General features: G+C 37.7%; 2 pseudogenes; both read left to right on the plus strand.

Moving 5' to 3' along the window:
* Positions 1–9709: 9709 nt before the first annotated feature.
* LOC108388439 (olfactory receptor 7G2-like) lies at positions 9710–10642 on the plus strand (annotated as a pseudogene).
* A 5375-nt stretch (positions 10643–16017) lies between these two features.
* LOC108388438 (olfactory receptor 7G1-like) lies at positions 16018–17015 on the plus strand (annotated as a pseudogene).
* Positions 17016–17666: the final 651 nt, after the last annotated feature.

The raw sequence follows: 17666 nt of genomic DNA on the forward strand, positions 1-17666 counted from the left end.
AAATGGGAAAAAACAGACAATGATCCCAAATGTACATATTTAAGAGCAAGACAGATAGCTCTCTCAGAGCATAGGGATGTATGAAATGATTGGCAAAATCTGAAAGGTTTCACAGAACTGAACCTACATAAGGAATCACATACTAACTTGTCTCTGCCTTCTCCTTAAATTTAAAAGGCATTTGTTTTAAGTTTCCTGATTGACATTTCATAATGTATCTCTACCTTACCCCAACCAGATCTGTAGGCAAAACATTCATATATGTTGGGTGCTCACCTGAACAAGTATCTTGGAAAATTCTTGCTCCTACTGTGTCCGTGTTGTTTTCCAGCTCCATCTGAGTACTAAGAGTGGGTGTGCTGAGTGGATGTCTTATAATAGGAAAGGATACATGCGGGAGGACTCTGTAGTGTACAACAAAACTACAATCAATCTGTTGCCACCACTTTGTCTTTGCAGTGCTGAAGACAGACAAGTATGACTTTAGGAGCGGCAAAATTATGACAAATTTCTAATCAACAAAGCAACAGGAGTAAAGCCTTTGGGAAACTGGCTTCCAGAATGATAGAATAAGGGCCTGGTTAATTTGTCCTTCTTACAAAACTCATTATGGTCAAGGAAAAATATCAGAATCATTGATTTCATAAATCTGCAAATTAACCAGAGCCAAAGAACACACAGGAAATTGTCTATCCATGAGAAACTATGTTGATAGGTGAACAGGATGTGTGACATTTTAATCTGAGATTATTCCCCTCCATTCTCTCTTACCAGATCTATGGCACTATAGTCAAAACCCAGCAGCCTTGCAGTCAAAAGAGAGGTCTGAGATCTTTTAAAATAATCAGTATCCTTAATATATAATGTCCACAACTCAGTAGGAAAAAAATTACAATCCATTGAATTGGGAAAAGGGTTTAAATGGACATTTCTCCAAAGGAGATGTGCAAACCATGGCCAGTAACCATGTGAATAGATACTCAACACATTTGTCATTAGGGAAGTGTAAATCAAAGCCACAACGAGTACCATTCAGAACCAATGAGATGGTTCTAATTAAAAAAGCAATAATAAGCATTGGCAGAAATGTGAACAATTGGAGCCTTCATACATTGCTAGTGGGGATGTAAAATGATACAGTCAGTTTGTAATAGCCTGACAGTTCTTCAAAATGTTAAGCATGAAGTTACCAAGTGATCCAGTCATTCCACTCCTAAGCAGATAACTAAGACAAATAAAAACATGTCCACACAAAAACTTCTACAGAAATGTTTGAAGTAGTATTACCCACAGTAGGAACCATGTCAAAACTCCAAGTGACCATTAACTGATGAATGGATTGACAATATGTGGTGTATATATATATATATACAGAGAATGCTATTCAGCAACAAATAGGAATTAAGTAATTGATATATGCCACAAATGTATGAACCTTGAAAACATTATTCTAAGTGAAAGAAGCCAGTGCCAAAGACCACAAGTGGCATGACTCCATTAATATGAAATGTCCAAAATCTATAGAAACAGAAAATAGATTAATTGTGAAGGATAGGGAGACAGTATTGAAAGCAGAGAGGGACAGAAAAAAAAGATTACTTAAAATGGAAACCCCATCAGGCTATCAGCAGACTTCTCAGAAGAAACTTTCCAAGCCAGAAGGGAGCAGAATTAAATATTTAATGTATTGAAACAGAAGGACCTTTAACCAAGAATCCTCTACCTAGCAAGATTGTCATTCAAATTTGAATCATAGATTAAACTATTGCCAGAGAAAAGACGGCTCAGGGAATTGATAACCACCAAACCAGCATTATGGGATGTGAGAAAAGGATTGCTGTAGATGGAAATGTTCCTAAAGCTAAATAGCTTTCACCAGTGAAAATAAACTCCAGTAAAGGTAGTAGACCAATTAATTACCAAGCAAGTACAAAAATTAAATCAACTACTCACAAAATCAGTCAAGGAATATGCACAAAGTGCAGAGTATGATATCTAATACATAAAGTGTGGAAAGGGAAGAAGAAAAATAAGTAGTTTTAGATGATCTTTGAATAGAACAATCAGCACCTAAATATAGACTGTTGTACAGTCAGGAAGCTATCCTTGAACTGTATGATGACCACAAACCTAAAGCCTACAATAGATACACAAAAATATTTTAAAATAAGAATACAATCGCAACACTAAAGAAAACCATCACATAATCAGAAGAGTGTAAGAGAGGAAGAAAGAAACAATGATGAATTATAGAAATAACCAGAAAACAATTAATAAAATGGCAATAAGTGCACAACTATACATAGTTACCTTTGATGTAAATGGACTGAATGCATTAAACAAAAGACACAGAATGGCAGAATAGATAAAGAAACAAGACCCATCTATATGTACCTATGAGAGACTCATTTCAGACCCAAACACATAGACTAAAAGTGAAGGGATGGGAAAAGACATTTCATGCAAATAATAAAGTGGAAATTCTTTTTTCAGACAAAATACATTTCAAAACAAAGAAAGTAACAACAGACAAAGAAGGATACTACATAATGACAAATGGGTCAGTCCAACAAGAGGATATAAGCATTATAAATATATATTCACCCAACATAGGATCACCTAAGCACATAATAATGTACCTAAAGGAGGAAAGAGTTTGCAACACCTTCATTTAAGGAGACTTTAACACACTATTCACATCAATAGGCATATCAATCAGACAGAAAATAAATAAGGAAACAGAGGCACTGAACAATACATTAGATCAGATGGACTTAACAGGTTGCTAGAGAACATTCCACCCCAAAGCACCAGGATACACATTTTTATCAAGTGTACATTGATAAATGGAACATTGTCCAGAATGAATCACATACTAGGCCACAAAAAGATCCTCAATAAATATTTTAAAAAAGGAATTCTATCAATAAGCTTCTCAGACCACAGTGGTATGAAATTAGAAATACATTATATGAAACAAACAAAAAAGTCCACAACAAATGAAGGCTGAACTTGCTCCTAAATAGTCAATGGATGAATGAACAAATTAATACAGAAATCAAACAATACATGAAGACAAATGAAAACAAAAATAGAACAGACAAAATCTGTAGGATGCTGCAAAAGCAGAACTAAGTATATAGCAAAACAGGCCTACCTCAAGAAACAAGAACAATCCCAAATAAACAAGCTAAACTCACAGTTAAAGAAACTAGAAAAAGAGGAACAAATAAAATCTAAATTTTATTTAGTAGAAGGAGAAACATAATAAAGAACAGAGCATAAATAAATAAAATAGAGAATAAAACAATAGAAAAAAATCAATGAAACCAGGAGCTGGTTCTTGAAGAAAATAAACAAAGAAAAGGTAAACCACTAACCAGATTTAGCAAGAAAAAAGAGAGTACACAAATACACAAAATCAGAAACAAAGAAATAATAGCCACAACACATACCAAAAATATACAAAGAATTATTAGAGAGTATTATGAAAAATCATATGCCACCAAATTGAACAACCTAGAAGGAATGGACACCTTATTAGAAAAATACAATCTTCCAAGATTGACCCAGAAAAAAAACAGAAATTCTGAACAGACCAATTTACCAGTAATGAAATTGAATTTATGATTAAAAAAACTACCAACAAACAAAATCCATGACCAGATGGCTTCACAGATGAATTATACCAAAGGTTTAAAGAAGAGCTATTACCCATTCTTTTAAAAGTTTTCCAAAAAGTAGAAGAGAAGGGAATACTTCCAAACTCATTCTATGAGGTCAGCATCACTCTAATATTAAAGCCAGGAAAAGGGACCACCACAAAAAAAGTAAAATTATAGACCAATATCCCTGATGAACATAGATGCAAAAATCCTCAACAAAATATTAGCAAACTGAATCCAAAAATATATCAAAAGGATCATCCACCATGACCAAGTGGGATTTATTCTAGAGATCCAAGAATGGTATAATACATATAAATCAATCAACATCAGACACATCACTTAACAAAAAGGATAAAAAACACATGATCATCTCTATCAATGCTGAAAAGGCATTTGACAAAAGTAAACATCCATTCATGATAAAAAAAACTTTCAATAAAATGAGTATAAAGGGTATGTACCTCAACCAGATATGACAAACCCACAACTAACATCATACTCAATAGCAAAATCTAAAGGCTCTTGCTCAAAGATCAGGAAGAAGGCAAGGATGTCCACTCCCACCATTCTTACTCAACATAATCCTCGAGGCCCTAGCCATGACAATCAAACAAGATTAATTAAAAGGCATCCAAATTCATAAGGAAGAATTTAAACTGTCACTATTTAGAGAGAACATTATGTTATACATAGAAAACCCTAAAAATTCCACTACAAACCTCTTAGAACTAATAACAGAGTTCAGCAAAGTTGTATGATCCAAAATGAATGCATAGAAATCTGTTGCATTCCTATATACTAACAAAAAATATCAGAAAGAGAAATGAAGAAAACAACTCTATTATACAATTGCATCAAAAAGAATACAATTCATAGGAATAAACCTAACCAAGGAGGTGAAGACCTGCACTCTGTAAACTACAAGACACTAATGACAGAAATTAAAGAATATGCAAATAAGTAGAAATCTACCTTATGCTCATGGACAGAAAGAAATAGTATTGTCAAAATTGCCATCCTGTCAGATTCAATGTAATCCCCATCAAAACTCCAAAAGCATTTTTTGGTGAATGAGTACAAATAGTTCTAAAATTAGTGTAGAACTACAAAAGACCCTGTATAGCCAAAGCAATCATGATAAAGAACAAAGCTGGAGGTATTATGCTCGCTGACTTCAAGGTCTACTATAAAGTTACAGTAATAAAAACAGCTTGGTACTGGAAAAGAACAGACCCACACATAATGGAACAGAACATAGAGCCCAGATATAAAACCACACGTGTGTTTGCTCTGATCAATAGTGATTGGGATCTATACAGAGAGAACTCATACTGTCTTTTTAGACTTTCGTAACCACCTTTTTCAATTTCCACATAATAGATACAGTGTATATATTGCCCCATGTTTGGGGACTTTTGATTGAATTGTTATTCTTCATTTTTATTTGTATTTCAAAAAAACATAATGCTACTGAAAGGCAGTAATGTACAATTATGTTCATGAGTCAGTGAAAGGCAAATATTGCATGATCTTATAAGTGGAACCTAAAAAGTTCAAGTCATAGTAACAGAGTAGAATGATGGTTGCCAGGGACCGAGGGCTGGAAAAACGGAAAGATATTTGTCCAAGAGCATAAACTTCCAGTTATAAGATGAAATAGTTTTGGACTCTGATACCTAACTTGGTGACTGTAGTTATCAATTCTACCAATTCTCTATCTTGTACTTGAAAGCTTCATGCTTTTTGTTTTATTGAGGACAGACAAGACACTGGACCAATTCTTTGGGCCAATGTGGCATTGCAGGGAATATTTGGTACAATTAAGTAAATAGTGCTGAAGTTATTATTATAAATATTGGAAAAAGGAAATTGGGTTCATGGAACAGCATACATCACAAATCAAAAACCTCTGTTTCCAGAATCATATCATGTCCTTGCCAGTGGTCAAATTTCTCTATGCTTTTTGAAAAATTTGCAATCACTTTCCTGAATGAAAGAAATAAGGGCAAAGAGAACAATACTTCCCAATTCAATTTTTAAAAGGTCAAAACCTGTCAAAATGAAGGCTTATGTATTGTATTTTGCAGAATAGTGAAGCTACCAAGAAAATACAGGAAATTCTGACTAAAAATCAGAGTATTGGACCTTTCCTGAGGGAGACAGACAGGACATTGTTGGAACAGAATATTAAAGATACCATAAGGTGTGGAATTATTCTTTTTTCCCAGCTTAATGGAGATATTATTGACCTATAACATTGTATAAGTTTAGGGGGTACAATGTAATGATTTGGTAAGAAACATTCAATTACAACTTAAAGAATTGTAACTACAGTCACCTGGCTGTATATCAGATCCCAGATCTAATTCATCTTATGACTGGAAGTTTGTGACCTTTGACCAACATTTGTCAGTTTCCTCCACCACCCAGGCCCTGTTGACTGTCTACTCTCTGTTTCTATGAGATCATGTTTTTAGGTTCCACATATAAATTAGATCACACATTATATGTCTTTCACTGACTTATGCACATAATTTTGCACATGGTGACATTTCAGTAGCATTTTTAGGTAGATCACAATCACAATTGGTCAGAAGGAGATCAGACTCTTCTGCATGAAATAGAACAGAAATTATGGTACAGGAAACATTTGAGGACTCTCCAATGAAATACCCCTAGATGTTTGAATTTTACTGTATCTTAGCTGAATTTATAAATATGTTATTTATTCCTCACCCATAAACTCTGTAACCACACTTGAGATTGCCATCAGCCTTCTTTATGTCAATGACATAGATATACCTTTGCTGGTACTTAAAAACAGCAACTCTGGATTCACTACCAAAGGAGCATTCAATTTATGTGGTATGGAGGTGGGCTTGTCCAGGTAAGAGGGTGGGTGGTGGACACCTGGCCTCATGGGGTCACGGATCAGCCATCAGGAATTCCTCTACTGGGTTTTCTTGTTTGGTAAGGGTTTGCACAGCACAGGGATCAAAGTAACATGAAAAATATTTGTCAAATAAGCAACTTTGTATATTGGTCCCCCAGGGACATAGAGACCATGAGGAGTCAGCCTCTGACAATATCCTTGAGCAGCACTTAGCTAGTCAAGAGGTACACACCTGTGCTCCACGCTGGGAACGCCTTTCCTGACCAGAAGCCTCCTGCCTCACTTGGTATCTCTGCTCTTCCTGAGGACAGACCTTCCATCTTCAATATCCAGGTGACATGTCAGGAATCATTCCACACTGATGCTGGCAGGTAATTTAAATGTTTGGTAAGGGAAGCAATGAGGAGGGGACAGGCATTAAATGATGAGAGCCAAGTGTCCCATGGTCCCCAGTCTGTCTCTCTTCTCATTAACAAGTTCCCATGTGCATTGGTACCAATAGCCAGCCTGTTCTCAGTCTGTTGGTCTCTGAATTCTGTAAAAAATAGAACCTATTATCCCCATGAGAGGAATTCTGGCTCTTCTGAAATATGATGGCTTTTATTAAACTTTCTGACATTGACTTGAATTCTAGGTGATCATGGGAAGGGGTTTAGTCAGTTTTCCTTTTTTCTCCAATCCTGACTCTTGATACACCACTGTCCCAAAGTGTGTTTGTATTACTCACATGGCTGGGATTTAAGATGCAGAGGAGCAATCAGAGACACAGTGACTCATCTGCTGCCTTTCTAGTACACATGCCTCTCTATATAAAATTACCAAGAATTTTATATAAGAACAGCAAAGATAGTATGATATATTATTTTAAATATGACCACCCATCCATTCATTCCAGGATTAGCTAATATAAACATTCTGCTGTATCATCTTCAGATCTTTTCATAAAGTAACAAAATTATGTGCTTACAGGAGGCCCATATCCTGTATCCCCTTAGCCTTTATCTGTTTTCCCAGGGAAATGTCATCAGGAATTCGTGTGTACCCCACTTACATGCCAAATGTACTCTATGATTCTGTTTATATAAAGTTTTCAAATGCAAAACAATGCAATTTTATGGAGCAATAACACCAAGTAAAGTAAAAATTTCAGGGGAACATAGATGAAGATCATATATCAGTTCCCCAAGGAAGAAAAGGTGTGAAGTAATGTCAAATACAGGATATGGAGGCTTCACCTGTACCTGCATTACTTATTGCAGTAGAAACATCCAGAATGAAGATGGTATAGCGGGTAAAGTTTATCTTATTCACTGCTGTGTATTTAGTTCTTCATTGTTACCTCTGTTCCTATTTTATTGAATAATCCATAATAAAACTTAAGCTGCATGGGAATCATATGTTCATTTCAAATGAACAATGAGAAACCTGATATTCCTTTAGTCTCTTTCTGCATGATAAAGGTTCCCAGCTGGAGTTTCACATCATAATCTCTTTCCTGAAATCTGTACTTGGCTCAGTGGGGCTATTATTTCTTCTTTTGCACCACATTTCCTCAACTTGCCGCACACCACTACTTCCCTGTGGGGTGTGAAACATGCAGAGTGCCTGTGTTCATCACAAGAAAAATAGCCACAGTAGGAAGGTTGAGAATGAGGGTCCCATGTGGTTGAACATCATGCTGGATGTGTTTCTTCTATTCATGCTCATCACTGCAATGTCCCCACCAGGTTTGATGAGCATTCCCATTTTACAAATGGGGGCATGAGGCACCTTTTACAAATGAACAATTTCCCCCGTTCACAAAGCAAGTGCTAGTCTGGATTGAATTGAGGGTTTGAGTCTAAGTAATCCACTCAATGATAAAGGCTGTTGTGGCTGCACATCTCTCCTCCAGGCCATGAGGACCACTGCTTTATAGAAAATACCCTCATGGGATGCCTGATTATTTTGTAGATATTCTGTAAGTGTCTTATGTGTTCATTTTATGTCTTTGCAAGATCAAAAATTGTTATTTCCATCTAGTTCTTAGAAAACTATGCATTTCTTCCTCTTTCTCATTTAGATGTTTCTTTTTAATGTTATGTCACCTATCACCTTGGGGAAGAATCCCTTTTAGGGTGAAACAAAGTTTTCATTCACACTTGCCCAACTTCTCTGAGAATTAATAACTAGGGCAGATGTAAGCGTTTCCATGAGGGAACTTATGAGCTTCAGGGTGAAGGGCAACATATACTTATCTTTGTCAGATACAGAGCATAAACTTGTATGGATGCTGTGACCTGTTACACTCTACTACATGGGTACCCATGGGCATACCTTACAGATGAGGGAAAAGGCTAGTGGCATGGTTCAGGATGAAAAACTACAGTTTTACAGAGAAATTATGAAACCTGGAGTGTTGGTTTAGGAATACCAATGCAGTATCATGCAGAGGCATTAACAATGATTGGTCAACAGAGTCACCTTAGCAACCAGATGATCTAAGATCAGATTGAGTCTTTGACATGCACTGCACACTTCGTGTCCCTGATGTAACCTCATCTTCCCTGTTGCCCTATGGATGGGTGGAGTGGCAATGTCATCTAACACATTTGGATTTAGCAAGCCTTTCAGGGGACTCTGAAGAATGCCAATGTTTGAGCACCATACTGTGCAAGAGAGCTTGGGGAACTTCATTCTCATCATTCTCTTTCCTTGAAGCAAGAAATATTTCTGAAGGAAATGCCATGTCATGTCTTACATTTTCATCAGATTCAGCACATGGCACAGGGTGTGAAATGGAGTTGGTGATGAATAACAATAGGGACGTTAAAGGAGTGGAGGGAGGAGAAGGTGTACAAGATGGGGACGGAGGGGCAAATTAGCAGAGGGAAAGATATGAATATTCACCTGGCTTCACAATATACAGAGAGTTTTATTTATTATTATTTTATTTGGTTGTCAAACTTTAGCATACATGAAACCAACTGTAACGTTTCTTCAAATGTAGATTCCTGGTCTTCACCCAGGGCTTCTCAGCACTAAGCCAGTAGAGGAAATAAGAATGAGCATTTCTAACAGCTTAACTTCCTATGCTGCTGGTGCTCATCTGGGAACCATTTATATTCTTTTCATTTCACCCCATTCTCCCATCAGGTTCCTTAATTACATGGAACCCAGAAATCACAAAGACATTTCAGAATTTCTTGATTGACAGACGATCCGGAACTGCACCCCCTCCTCTTTGGGCTCTTCCTGTCCATGTACTTGGTCACCATCCTGGGGAACCTGTTCATCATCCTGGCTGTCAACTCTGACCCCCACCTCCACACCCCCATGTACTTCTTCCTCTCCCACCTGTCATTTACTGACGTATCTATAAGCACAACCACGATTCCAAAGATGCTGCTGAACATCCAAGCACACAGTCAGTGCATCAGTTACACAGGCTGCCTTACCCAGATTGGTTTGATCATGTTCTTAGGTGGATTTGAAAGCTGTCTCCTTGCAGCAATGGCCTTTGACCTCTAGGTGGCCATCTGTCACCCCCTGAGATACATGATCATTATCAACCCCCAGCTCTGTGTTCTGCTTATTCTGCTCTCTCTGCTCCTTAGTGCTGGGGATGCCCTGCTGAACAGTCTGATGGTGTCATGGCCGTCCTTCTGCACAAACGTGGAAGTACCCAACTTCTTCTGTGAACTTGCTCAGATCATCAAGCTGACCTGTTCTGATGCTTTCATCAATAAGATCATGATTTATTTTTGTGGCTGGCACCTTTGGGGCTCTTCCTGTCTCTGGAATAGTTTTCTCTTATCCTCAAATTGTATCTTCTATTTTGAGAATGCCATCAAGAGAAGGAAACCTAAAAGCTTTTTCCACCTGTGGGTCTCACCTGTGCATTGTTTCCTTGTTCTACGGGACTGTGCTTGGTGTGTACATTAGTTCTGTTATCACTGAGTTTTCCAGGAAGGTGGAAGTGGCTTCAGTAATGTACAGTTTGGTCCCTCAAATGATGAACCCCTTCATCTACAGCCTGAGGAATAGGGACATGAAGGGGGCCTTGAGGAACCTCATCAGAATTATACCTTCTTCTCTGTGATTACATCACCTGCTCTGGAATTGGTTTTCCATCTGTGTAGAATGATGGAAATTGATAGAACTACGAAGGAGTCATAGTGCCTGATTTATTCCATCATCAAGTATCTCTATAATAATGAACGGCCAAGGGCATTTTACTTGTGGTTGCCACCATATTTTGTTTCTTGTCTATCTCTATGAAGTTTTACACTTGATTTCAATTTGCTAAAATCAAGTTCCTTGCTCAAGTTCTATAGAAGAAGAGCCTGAGGCAAGGGTTATAGTTGTTTTGTTGTTGTTGTTGTTTACTCACAGAGGAAAGAATATTACTTAAAAAAATGTAGGACTGGTAATGCATTGAAAGAAAGCTGTAGCCATAGATAGAAAACAGCTTCCACCTGAACCATGGTAGGGCCATCCTACATGATTTATACCTACCGAATTATAGTGGCATAAGGGAGCTGACTTCTCACACAACTATTTAGTAACAAATTAGCCTGGTTACTGGTAAACTGCCTCCTTATTAATAACATTGGAATCTAGCATACTCAGTTTCATTATCTATGAAGTTTTCATAGTTAAATTATCTCAGTAGATTGAGGTGATTGTGAGATATTTGAACTTCATCAGTTGAAAGACTTCAGTTCTAATAAGAAAAAGTATATCTATCTCTAATATCACCCAACAATGAGAGAGTTACCTCTCCTTACAAGGACTTCAGAGGTGGAATGTCTTGGAACAGCAGAGTAGAGATCCAGTCAGTCTTCCATGTGTTGTCGTATCCTAGGAATGGTTCCACTGTGGGTCACCAGGTGGAGAAACACCCACAGACATGATGCCAGAGTCATAAAATTGACTGTTCTTTGAGTTAGGTGGTGATTAGAGAATTTTCCATGGAGTCAACTAGATGTCTCTGCAATGGACTGAATAGGGGTCCTCATCACATCCTACCTGTCCACATCCTATTTCCAGTAACTTATAAATATATGATAAAAGGATGAATTCTATTTACCTGGAATTAGAGTGTTGGTTGAGGATGAGCTTCTCTGAGACTATTTGCATAGGCACTAAATATAATCATTTATACCTTATAAAGTGGACAGAGGTGCAAAACAGCCAGAGAATAGGGAAATGTGATGTAACCAGGGCGATAGACACTGGATTTTTGCAGCCATTATTTGATTTCTCATATTTGATCTTTCCTTCCCCCTTTATTATGATAGAACTGACACATACAATTGTGTAAGATTAAGGGGTGCAGTGTGTTAATTTGATATATTTATGTGTTGCAAAATAATTATGACCATAGACTTAGCAAAAACATCTAAGCTGTCACACTGACATACTTTGAAAAAAAATTCCTCTTTTTAAGAAAAATATTTGAGAATATCTCAGTTCTACCCCTTTAGCAATATTCAATAGCCCAAAATATCAGTAACACAGGGTGACTAGTTATAACCACCATGCTGCACATGAGATCCTCATAAGCTGATCCTATACCTGAAAGCTTGTGCTTCTGGTGAGCATCTCATTTCCTCCAGCTCCCTTGTAACCACCCCTCTCCTGTTTCTATGATTTTCATTATTTATTTATATGTTTGCTTAGTATTTATAGAAATAGAGCTGATGCACAATATTGTACTGGTTTCAGGTGTACAACACGGTGATTCACATCATACAAGTTTGACTCTTACTTGTCCCTTGTGACAGTGTGGCTTTAGGTGCTTTTGGTGTCATATCCAAACAATCATTGCGAGGAACAACATCAAGGAAATTTCCCTGCATGCTCTTAGAATTCTATGGTCTCATGTTAAATCTTTAATCCATCTTAATATAATTTCTGGGGGGGGTTTAAGATAGTGATCCAATCTCATTTCATTGCATATGGTGACCCAGGTTCCCTAAACCATTTATTGAAGAGACAATCCTGAACCCACTGAGAAATCTCAGTGCCCTCGTCAAACACTGGTTGGCCATGTACATGTGGGTTTATCTGTGGGCTCCTGCTTTGGTTCCATTGGACTATGAGTCGGTTTCTATGCCAGGACCATTCTGCTTTGGTTACTCTAGCATTGTAGTAGAGTTTGAGGGTAGAAATCATGATGCCTCCATCTTTGTTTCTCTCAATATTGCTTTCACTATTCAGGCTCTTTTACCACTGTAATCAGTTGTAAGTGTCCAGGTCAGTGGCATTAATCACACTTACATTGCTGTGTTTCCCTCACCACCATCCATCCATACAATTCTTCATCTCCCAAACTGAAATCAGTACTTATTGACAGTCCACCCTGGTCCTCTTGTCCCCAGACCTTGGCAATCTCATTCTAATTTCTGTGACTGAATTTTACTACCCTTGGAACCTCATGCAAGTAGAATCAGACACTATGTATCACTTTGGGACTTAGTTTACTAAGCAGAATGTCTTCAAAGTTCATCCACGCTGCAGCATGTGTCAGAATTTCCTTCCTTTTAGGCTCAATAAAATCCCATTGTCTGTGTACCATATTTGTTCATCCATTCATCAGTTGATAGACAGTTGGGTTGCTTCTACTGTGTAGCCATTGTGAATAATGCTGCCATGAACATGGGTATACAAATGTCTGTTCAAGTCCTTGCTTCCATTCTTTGGGGAATACATCTAGAAGTGGAATTACTAGATCATAAAGTAATTCTACATTTAATTTTTTGAGGAAATGCCATATTGTTTTCAACACAAGGTCATCTAAAAAGTTAAAATGAAAAAATAAATTTATCAGTGAATGAAAACAGCAAATTCATTAATGATGAAATTTTAGTAATGAACAATAAAATGGAGCAACATGTTTACCTAGAATTTGAGGTTGAAATCTCATTCATTCCACTGACAGTACAGATCACTCAGCAGACAAGTGCTTTGCAGAAGATATTGTAATTTCTCATAACTCTATCAAAGATGAAGTGTCATAATTTCAACTTATGATCCTATGAAGTAAAAAAGTGCCCTGAACCTATTGAGATGAAATAGGAAAGGTGTTCAAAAATCTCAGGTCTGATAATGCGTGATCAAAACCGAAAGTTTCTGTGATGAATGCCCTTATACTGTTCACCATGTAAGAATTTATTCACTATGTAAGAATTCGTTCACCATGTAAGAACTTGTTCGTTATGCTTCAGAAGATTGGAGACTGACGAGAATTAGGCTTGAGATGGATTAATGATTGTACATTGAGCATTGACCCCCCTATACAGAATTTTATTGTTGTTAACAACCATTTGATCAATAAATATGAGAGATGCCCTCTCAAAAAAAATTTACCATCTTAACTATTTTTAAGTGCACTGTTCATATATTAAATACATGCATAATGTTGTGGGAAAAAAATCTCAGGTCTGTCTGCTTTGATGACAAACAGAAAAATGTTTAAAAATTCTACATCAGACATGCAGTTTGAAATAGAATGAAGATTAAGAATCAGGAAACATTCGGGGGATCTTGAATGAAATATCTGATTGCATTTCACCATTATTTAGGTTTCAGATGTAGAACATAGTGACACAATAATTTAATATATATATTTATATATGTTAAGTGTACCTATTATTTATTTCTATGGAAATACCTGATAATCCACTTGAGAGAGGATGATAATGTGTGAGAATTTGATAATCTTGACTGGTGGGTACATATTGATGTATATAATAAAAGTTAAGAATCATGATATCCATCAGCTTGGAAATGGAGAATTGAATCGTGATATGCAGTATAGAACACTCTACGATATTTAAAATGATGAGACAAAGTGAGCGTCAGTAATCTTATGTTTAGTTAAAAAGCCAATCGTTAATGCGTGCAGATCATGACTGTCCAGACAGCTTTAAAAGGCAAGAATGATGCATCAATTTTGCAAGAATAGTAGCTAATATAAGAAAAAGTGCTTCAGGATAATGGATATCAAGCTACTACAGCATTTCCCACAGGGAAGGAAAAGAACCCAAATTGTACAAACCTCAAATGTACATTCTTCTTACTGCAATAGAAACACCTATAGGAAGGATATGGCATAGAGTGTGAATTTGCTAATGTTGGCTGGAGGGTACCCCGTCCTCTGCCACCATTCTCTGTACTTTTTAATGCTTGAATAATCCCTCGTAAATAGACTTATCAAAGTCATTTAAAATGTGTTTAAAACGTTTGCATGCTACAGAGTTTATATTGAGCAATTGTATCTACTATAGATTTTCATTGCTTGTATTGATTCACATATCTAGTTTATTTTCGCAATTAATTTATTTTTATTGCCTTATGTCCATGCCAAATGGAAATTGATATGTTGGTCTTTCCTTCCTTTCCCTGTAATGGGGGATGCCTGGAGGGACTTTCAGCACATCAACCCATCTCTGAAATGGGCAGTTGGCACCCTAAGCATGTCCTCTCTTTCTTCCACTTCCTCAGCTGGCCACACCCACCTGGTCCATCCTAAGAGTGGAACATCCAAGTTGCTGCGGTTCATGGGAGAAAAAAAATCACAATAGGAAATATCACTATGCAGGTCCCATCCCGGGTCCCATTGTGCTAGCTTGTCTAACCTCTTCATTTCTTATGGTTATGAGAGTTCTCAAAATACAAACAAGAACACTGGTCTTCTTTCAACAGTTGAAAAGTTTTCCCCATTCACATAGCAAATTCTGGGGGCAGGATTAAACTCACATTGTCTGATTCTATATTATACCAAACAACTGTTCTCTGATGGCCATGATGTCCTCAGGAATCGGAAAGCCTTGAGTGCACAAGACACACCTGTTAGAATGCCTGGAGCTGGTGCTCTCTTACAAGTCTGTGTCTTCCCAGGACAAATTGTCATTATTTCTATCTACCTTTTCAGATTCCTATGCATTTCATCTTTCCCCATCAACTGGGTTTGTTTTTATCATATGTCCTCTCTTGCATAAAGGTAAGGTCCTAAAGATGAGACAGATTTTGTAATTTCATTCTTATATTTTTGATTGCTTCAAAATGTGGAATATTCTGAAGGAATAAACTCATGTTGTCTTTATTCTACTCCCATGTCTTGCCACAGTGTGTCAGACAGTCATTCTCAATAGAATTTGGGCTGATTACGTGAAAGGATTGTAGAGAAGGAGAGAGACAAGAAGGATAGAAGATCAAATCATTCCTGGATTCATGGTATGGATAAGCATATTTCTAGAACAGCAGCCCTCAATCATTAGCATAGGTCAGCAACATCTGAAGGACTTGTTAAAGCAGGTTACTGGGCAACAGCCCTGGAGCGCATCAGTAAGATGAAGTGGGACCCAAGGATTGGCATTTCTAACAAGTTCCCAGTTGCTGCTCCTTTTGGTCTATGGACCGTGTTTTATTTTCTTGTCACCCAACATTTTCCATAGACTCATTAACTACATGGATCCCAGAAACCAGACATATATTTCAGATTTCCTCCTTCTAGGATTGACAGAGGATCCAGAACTGCAACTTTTCCTCTTTGGGCTCTTCCTGTCCATGTACCTGTCACCATTCTGAGGAACCTGCTCATCATCCTGGCTGTCAGCTCTGACCCCCTTCTCCACACCCCCATCCATGTACTACTTGCTCTCCCACCTGTCCCTGGATGACATCTCTTCAAGCACAACCACAATCCCCAAGATGCTGGTGAACATCCAAGCACAGAATCAGCACATCAGTTACACTGAATGCATTGCCCAGGTCTGCCTTGTCCTGATTTTTATCAGTTCTGAAAACTGTCTCCTTGCAGCAATGTCCTATGACTGCTATGTAGCCATCTGCCATCCACTGAGGTACATGGTCATCATGAATCCCCGGCTCTGTGTTCTGCTCATTCTGCTCTCTCTGCTCCTTAGCACTGGGAGTGCCCTGCTCCACAGTCTGATGATGCAGAGGATGTCCTTCTGCAGGGACCTGGAAATCCCCCACTTCTTCTGTGAACTTGCTCAGGTCACCAAGCTGGCCTGATCTGATACCCTCATCAATAACCTCCTGATATTTGTTGTGTTTAGCCCATTTGGGGGTGTTCTCTCTGGGATCATTTTCTCTTATGCTCAAATTGTCTCCTCTGTTTTGCGAATGTCAATAGGGGTTAAGTATAAAGCCTTTTCACCTGTGGGTCTCACCTCTCAGTAGTTTCCTTGTTCTGTGGAACAAAATTAGGGGTGTACATTAGTTCTGCAGTTACAAACTCTTCCAGGAAGATTGCAATGGCTTAAATTATGTATGTTGTTGTGCCTCAAATGATGAACCCCTTCATCTACAGCCTGAGGAACAGGGACATGAAGCAGGCCTTTAGGAAACTCATTAGGAGGCAACCTCACTTTGGTAATGTGTCATCATATTTGGATCAGGTTTCTAAAATGAGTAAAAGGGGAAGTTTTCTATTGTTATAGAATTCCTAATTCTTCAATTATCGAGGTCTTCTAAAATGAGTAGAAAACCTAATGGCTAAGAACATTTCAACTTGAGGCTTCAAATATGATTTTGCTGTTTGTCTATCTTTGATTTTTGACAAATGACTTCAGGTTTTTGTGGTCATCTCTAGAGGTAGAACTTGAATCCTTGTATCCTGTTACAGTCATTATGCAGGACGACATTCTTAGAATAAAGTGGAGAAGGTGGAGAGGGGAGGGAGAGGCTATAAGCAAGACTGTGGTCTTAGGTAAAGACTTACCTCTACCTTATTCCAAGACCAGGACCATGTGAATTTCTCTCCAGACTTAGGCAAGGGAGCCTACTTTTCTAACCCAAGTTGTTAATTGCTTGAAGTCGTCTCTATTAAACTCTGCCTCTCTGGAGCAATATGTGAATCCACCACACACAGATTCATCATTATAACATTTATATAGTTAGATTATCTCAGTGTTTTGAGACAAATATGAGATTTGTGAACTTCAAGTTGAAGATATCTTTGGTTCTAGCAAAAGAAAGATAATCTGTCTCCAATATTCTTACACAAGAAAGAGAGCTACTTTTCATTTTATGGACTTCAGAGGTTTAGAATATATGATGATAAGAGAATAAGGATTCATTCACTTCTCCAT

The sequence above is a fragment of the Manis javanica genome, chromosome 13 (assembly GCF_040802235.1).
Source record: "Manis javanica isolate MJ-LG chromosome 13, MJ_LKY, whole genome shotgun sequence".
Classification (NCBI taxonomy): Eukaryota; Metazoa; Chordata; class Mammalia; order Pholidota; family Manidae; genus Manis; species Manis javanica.